The sequence below is a fragment of the Temnothorax longispinosus genome, chromosome 4 (assembly GCF_030848805.1).
Source record: "Temnothorax longispinosus isolate EJ_2023e chromosome 4, Tlon_JGU_v1, whole genome shotgun sequence".
NCBI classification, from domain to species: domain Eukaryota; kingdom Metazoa; phylum Arthropoda; class Insecta; order Hymenoptera; family Formicidae; genus Temnothorax; species Temnothorax longispinosus.
Genome location: NC_092361.1, coordinates 8,761,271 through 8,769,200, shown reverse-complemented (window position 1 = coordinate 8,769,200; position 7,930 = coordinate 8,761,271).

Below are 7,930 nucleotides of genomic sequence, written 5' to 3'. Positions count from 1 at the left end.
AAGGAATAATTCGAGCGCTAAATGGTTTGTTACAGTTTGATTGCTATTTCGAAAAAAAAATTAGTCAAAAACTGTCATTTTTTTATTTATTCGATGGTCGAGGTTAGACACAGCAAAACGCCTGCATGTCCCCAATACCGTACACGTAAACGTCAGTATCATCGAAGCTGAAAAAGAAAGGAAACGCTTGGAACGAGAAGAAAAGGCGAAGAAAAGGCAAGAACAGTTAAAGAAAAAAAATGTCAAAGTAAAGAAAGTTAGCTAATATAACTATGTAACATTCATCCGGTTGCAATGCATCTACTTTTAAGATATATCTATTAAACAGCATACATTAATTATATCTATTGTATTGTGGAGATCGTGTGTTATAAATAAATGTAATATATGCATAGTATACGAACGAAAAGCATTTCGAGATATTATGTTACGATTATATAACCGTTCAATATATATTCCTTATTCTTTACATATCTGATCATCTATGAATTCTCTTTATCGTTCAAGTCAGCGATAACCTCTTTGATATTGATTGTTTGATATCATCAAATTAAAATAAAATACCTTTTCATGATTTATGTGTATTTTTTATGTTTATCATTGATTTATGTTAATTTTTATGTTTACTTTTCGTTTGAAACCTCCGCCTCGCATGCTCTGAAAAAAGGTAATCGGTAATGGGGACATGCCCGGTCGGAATTGGACACAGCTGGTCGGTAGAGGGGGCACGCACTAGTGCGCTTTTATTCTTCTCTATCTAGAAAAATACTTGACGGAATGGATTGAGCCTACGATTTTTGGAAAGTGCATGGATGAAGCTATCCACCAGTATGAAACTCTTTATCGAATTTATTTTCGTCACGCTTGACAACGCCACTCTTTTGTTGAGTCGGCCTTATAGGTGTCGGCCATAGGGACATTTACCTTATTCTCCTGATTCACACACTTTTAATCATATTGCAATATAATGAATTCAATCACTCATCGAGAATTATCCATTTTACATTCATGCAACATTCATACATCGCCATTCTTGGAGAATCACTCAATATTGCGTGACGCCTCCATTATTTTCAATCACTCTATTCAATCTTCGGGGCATTGACTCTACTAAATTTTGAAAAAATGCGGGCCTTGCGCGGAGACCCTCCCACTTTTCCAAAACATTTGCGCAAGTGCCTCGCGTGTTCTCTGAATTTGAGGGTCCCACTCTTGTACTATAATGCCCCAAACATTTTCTATTACTTTCATATCTGGGGATTTGAATTTGAATTGTCGAACGAAATTTACGTACGGTATGCCAGGAAAAGTCTCCGCTACATATGGCATCATCACGTCAGATAATATATTGAGGTATTCCTCGCTGTTCATATGTGGTGTTGTGCGAACAAGCGGCCCGGGGCCTTGCGAGGTCATACATCCCCAAAATCCTAACGTGATGTGTCCACTTCGTGCACGAAAACGAACATTTTCCTGTGCATACCTCGTTCCTCTCGTTCTCCACAATGTCACTCTACCAGACTCATCAGTCGAAAATACCTTCTCATCTGAGAAGATAGTACTCATTCATTCTTCCTGCCATCCTAAGTGTTTCCGCGCGAAAGCCATACGTCGCTCCTTGTGGTTGCCGGTTAATAATTCTTTCTGCGCGGGAATTCGGTGATGATAGCCGCGCTGATGCAAACGGCGTTGCACGGTACGATTGTAACCGAACGATACATAATCGGGTTACGAGAGACGCTAGTTTGTCCTATAAGTCATCGGTCGCCACTCGGTTTGCCCTATTTCTACCGAGAAGGTAAGTATCTTTAACGTGAATGACTATATGGTTCCTTAATTTGTTTAAATAATTCAATTTTCAGAATTCCGCCACGGGGTCCTCTTCACCATCGCCTGTCATCAGGGACTTGATAACAATCGCCTCCCAAAGTCGCCCAGGTTCGGAGATTGAGCGACACCCGCTTGATCAGGTAAGTACGTGTTCAATAATTCCTTAATCCTTTCTATTTTTTAGATTCCCGCCACGGCGTTTTCATCTGCGTCGTCTCCCCTCGGATATGCGCTATCAATCATCAGGCTGTGTCAACGTGGAGCCAAGATGGCGCGACACCCGCTTGATCGGCTAAGTCCCAACATCAAAAGTTCAAATAACGGTAAATGTTTAGTATAACGCTCTCCCCTCCTATTTTCTTAAAACTTTGTAAAATTGTTTATTTCTGTGTATAAAAAACATTCTGAGAAGGAAAATCGTCGCTCAGGTCTCGTTTTTTTTTTAAATTTAATTTTAAAGTTTTGATGTCAGTAAGGTAGGAAAATGATAATTTACGTTTTTAAAGTACTGCGCAACTTCATTTGAAGGTCACGTGACAACTTTCTGCTAATTAAATACAAAATATCTGCTTAAAACATGTGTGTGCCCTGCTTTAACAAAAATCACAACTTCTATAAAGCAGTGCATACACACGTGTGTGTGTGCCCTACTTTAACAAAAATCACAACTTTCTATAAAGCAGGGCATACACACGTGTGTGTGTGTGTGTGTGTGCCCTGCTTTAACGAAAATCACAACTTCTATAAAGCAGGGCATACACACGTGTGTTTGTGCCCTGCTTTAACGAAAATTACAAGTTCTATAAAGCAGGGCATACACACGTGTGTTTGTGCCCTGCTTTAACGAAAATCACAATTTATCAATTTATCAATTTTGGCCACGTACAGTATTTTACAACCATAAAATTTTAACTTAAATGGCACTGTTAATGAGTATGCGGACAACTTAATTTGTGAATATAGTAACAAATGAAGTTGCGCAGTATTTAAAAAACGTAAATTATCATTTTCCTACCTTACCGACATCAAAACTTTAAAATTAAATTTAAAAAAAACGAGACCTGAGCGACGATTTTCCTTCTCAGAATGTTTTTTACACACAGAAATAAACAATTTTACAAAGTTTTAAGAAAATCGGAGGGGAGAGCGTTATACTAAACATTTACCCAAATAACTAACTAATTCTCTTTTATTTTCAGGTTTTCGCTACACGGTCTTCATCACCATCGCCGATGTCATGGATCACCGCTGTCACCGCCGTCCAGGATCACCGCGTATAAAAGATACCGCGTCACTCTGAGAACTGTCGCCAGAACTATAATTAATGCTGTTTCTTTTTAGATTTTCGCCACGGGGTCCTCATCTATGACCTCCTCCGAAGCAGACCCGATGATAATTTACGATCCGGATGGACTCCTTCACAAGATGGCGCGACACTTCGCTTGATCAGGTAAGTAGAAGGTAAGCAATCGATAACTACGTATTTATTATCACAAATGATTCTTCCATTTATTCATGATTGTCGATTCACACAGATGGTTGTTCACAATTGTTGTTCCCGCACAAGATGGCGGTCGCACGTCTCGCAAAGTGCGAAGTTTTTGTTTACGGTACGTCAAAACCTTTCGCCTTTCGTATCGGCGACGAGTAACGCGTTTCGCGGGCGTTGCCGTTTGTTTCGGACGCTGTGGTACGTTAAATTCGTAATTCGGTACGTAATCGCGATAATTCGAACGACACGCCGAGATATACGCGCGAGACAGGAGTTATACCTACGAGCGCCCACGACAGACTGCTACGAGGAATATTCCTCTCTCGGGCTCCCTACCTACGGTAAGTTACCCCCACCATGGGGTCTCGGCCGCTTTCTCCTCGCGGTAATTTTCCGTTCTCCGCGTTAACAATAGGTGTTTACGACTTTTGGATCTCCAGGTGTGCGCCAGATGTTCGCCGCTACGCAGTTACAATAGGTGTTGACAACTTCTGGCGGTACCAGGTGTGCGCGGTGGAAATTTCCACTGGTAGTACCATGTACGCGATGCCCTGAATCGATCCCCGGACAGTGGTTTACCACCACTCGTAATTTTTACCCTACGACGACGCCGACCCGTGCGCACGTCTTCTCCTACCTCACTTTAGGTGACCCCGGGTCAACTTCTCGAGGAAGATGTCTAGGTCGCGATCGCGACGTCCGCCGTTGACGGCGATCCCCGGGTCTCGCTTTCGTGATTCCTACTAACCTGATTCCGGACTCATTCCCTGTGGACGACGTCCGGGTATCGAGTTTGGGCGACATGTCGCCGTATCTCGCGTTCGGGTGATCCGATCTTGACGGCGACCTGTTCCCTGGGTGTCCCAGGTCCCGCTGAGGGTGACCCGCTGGCTTTTTCCCGCGGATGACGCTTGGTTGTCTAACTGGCCTCCTGGTGGCCGGATCGCGTCGCTCTTCGGCCGGTCATCTATTTTTCGATCTCGCAGTTCGGATCACGTCGCTAAATTTTCCGCGGCATGCGCGGTTCTACTACCTCGGTAACCTTGTCGCGCTAACTCACGATCCGGTGAGCGTATCGCGCCGCTCTTTCGCTAGTCACCTATTTCGTGACTTCCCGGTTTGGACCGCGTCGCTATTATTCTCTTTCGCTGGTCACCTTTTTTGTGACTCTTCGGTTCGGACCGCGTCGCTATCATTCTCGCGGCGTGCACGGTTCTACCACCTAGTGACCCTGACGCGCTATCTCGCGATCCGGTGAGCGTTTCGCGCCGCTCTTTCGCTGGTCACTTCTTTCGTGACTTCCCGGTTCGGACCGCGTCGCTATTATTCTCGCGGCACGCACGGTTCTACCACCTAGTGACCTTGACGCGCTATCTCGCGATCCGGTGAGCGTTTCGCGCCGCTCTTTCGCTGGTCACCTCTTTTGTGACTCTTCGGTTCGGACCGCGTCGCTATCATTCTCGCTGCGTGCACGGTTCTACCACCTAGTGACCCTGACGCGCTATCTTGCGATCCGGTGAGCGTTTCGCGCCGCTCTTTCGTGACTTCCCGGTTCGGACCGCGTCGCTATTATTCTCGCGGCACGCACGGTTCTACCACCTAGTGACCCTGACGCGCTATCTCGCGATCCGGTGAGCGTTTCGCGCCGCTCTTTCGCTGGTCACCTTTTTTGTGACTCCCCGGTTCGGACCGCGTCGCTATCATTCTCGCGGCGTGCACGGTTCTACCACCCAATGACCCTGACGCGCTATCTCGCGATCCGGTGAGCGTTTCGCGCCGCTCTTTCGCTGGTCACCTCTTTTGTGACTCCCCGGTTCGGACCGCGTCGCTATTACTCGCGTAACTTTTCCGGGTTTGGTACTTAGTGACCGAAGATTGTGTGTGGCTCGGCCGCCGTACTTTCCCGCGCGTTACCGCGATCCATGCGCTTAAGCAAACAAAAATCATAATTTAAGGTCGGGCCGTGTGCTTTATTGCCGCTAATCAAAACAAATCAAAATTGGATCGGGAAGAAAACAAATGTAAGTTTTTAATAAAGTGAGCCGCTGCTCGGCGACCGCTGTCGCAAACCTTAAATCTAAACGCGCCGGACGGATCAAAATAACGCAAAATAATATAATTACACGTTGCTAACGGGAGAACAAAAGAAAGTCATGGGGCTTGGGCTCCCTATCGAGATCCGTCCTCGGAGCGCTATGGGAGGGCTGGCCTTGGCCGGGGCATTTTTCCCGTTCTCCGGAGTTTCCTCACCGTCGTTATTCCCGTTGGTTGGTCGACACGGGGCATGCGGTTGCACGATCACCGCACGGCAAATTTAAATTTGTCCTTATTTTCAGCGACGATTAAAAGCCACATTCTGCAATGGCATTCACAATGGCATTGTCCTCTTCTGGGCTTGTTTTTCGCAGTCGTCCTGGAATTGGGGATGGATTAGCATGCCCCAGCGCGTCAAATCTACTCGTTAAACGACGAACCGTTCTTTCCTGCAATAAAAACGCATGTTATGTGTTGTTGTTAGGGTCTTTAAACAAGTCAATACGGTTACAATTGAGATTTATTATAATGCTTTGTTAATAACTGAGTACAGTGGCCAAACTAAAAATGCGAACTAATCGAGGCAAGCGTCGTGCTCAGTCTAGGGGGAAGTTAACGAACGCGGGAAAAGTTACGGTAGCGCGCATACGCAGTGTATCCAACGGAAGAATAAAATAAGCATAGACAATACAAATATATGAGATGAGATCCTAATAGAAAACTAATACAATTTTCTCCACAACACTCTCCCTAAAACTGTATTCGGGTTACATAAGACCAATTTTATAACTAAGTTCTTTTAAACGCAACGGTCCTACAGACTTTGTGAACATATCAGCTACTTGATTATTCGTTTCGATATATTCTAATACAATCTTCTTTTCCGACACCAATTCTCGAATGTAGTGATATCTCACTGCGATGTGCTTCGTTCTTTTGTGTTGTTCAGGATTGTTAGCTAGACGAATCGCAGCTTGATTGTCCACGAGGAGGCGAGCTTGAATTCCAGGTTTGAATTCGTTTACAATGTTATGCAACCATACTAGCTCCTTGGCCGCTGTGGATGCCGCCACATACTCAGCCTCCGTTGTCGACAAGGCATACACAGCTTTGTTGCTGACTACTCCATGTAATAGCTCCATTTCCCAAAGTTGACACATAACCGGTAGGGGAGCGCCTTGTTAACACATCTCCCGCATAGTCTGCATCAGTAAATATAGTCAAATAATTATCAAAGGACTTACTATAAGTAATACCTAGCCCTACTGTTCCGCTTAAATATCTAAGGATACGTTTAACAAATTTCCATAAGCCTATTGTTGGTTTCGACATTTGCTGAGCTGCCTTTCCAACCGCAAAGGCCAAGTCAGGTCTTGTAGTAACTACAAGATACATAAGACGCCCAATGGCAGAGGCAATAGGATGTTCGACGTCGGCTTCCTTCTCATCATATAAAATATTCAATGATGCCTGGTCTGCAGGTACTTTTGAAGATCGACAATCATCCATCTCGAACATTTCCAACGTCTTTCGTGCATAGGCAGCTTGATGAATTTTGATATCTCCATTGTCCAAGCGTTCTATCTGAAAACCTAAAAACTGACTAACTTTATCACAAATAGTAATTTCAAATTCGTTCTGCAACTGAACCAATAGCTCAGTGATGTCTTTCTTTCGGTGTGCGAGGACTAGTCCGTCATCAACATAAACGCCAATAATTATCCAACTTCCATCAGCATCTCGTTTAATGAATACACATGGATCAAATGAACATCTCGTGAAACCGATGGACTCCAAGAACTGACTCAATTTTTCATGCCAACACCGAGGTGCCTGTTTGAGTCCGTACAAGCTCCGAATCAGTTTGCATATCCGTCCTGACCCATCATCATAGCCTTCCGGTTGTACCATGAAGATCGACTCCTCCAACTTTCCATTTAAGAAGGCCATTTTACAGTCAAATTGACTGATTTCCAGATTGTCTGCAGCAGCCAACCAAAGTAATAGTCGTATCGTATCGTATCGAACTACAGGACTGAAAGTTTCCGTATAGTTTACGCCATAAACCTGCTCGTATCCCTTAATAACCAGACGAGCTTTAAAACGATCAATTTCTCCATTGGCTTTGGCTTTAATACAGTAAACCCATTTTACTGATAGAGGATGACATATCTTGATTAGGCTCCACTAGCTCCCACGTACCATTCTTCCTATGAGAATTCATCTCGTCATCCATCGCTTTAATCCAGCTCTCTCTCTCCGGTACTTGTAATGCTTCATTGTAGGAGTTCGGCTCGACAGGGGATTTATGACACATGTAAACAAATCGTTGCGGTGCTTGAAGTGTTGCTCGATTTCTCAACTGATACGTTGACTTCGATTGGTCTTCATTTCTTCCTCTTTCCGCTTGACCGTTCTGTTCTTGATTTTCTTCCTGTGTACATCTTCCTTGAAGTTCCTTTTCTTGTAAGCTTTCATCTTCTTTCTCTCCCTGGTTCAAATCTATCAATGCTTCCGGAACAGCGACTTCACGAAATTCAACATCTCGGCTAATTTCAACTCGTGTCTCATCCG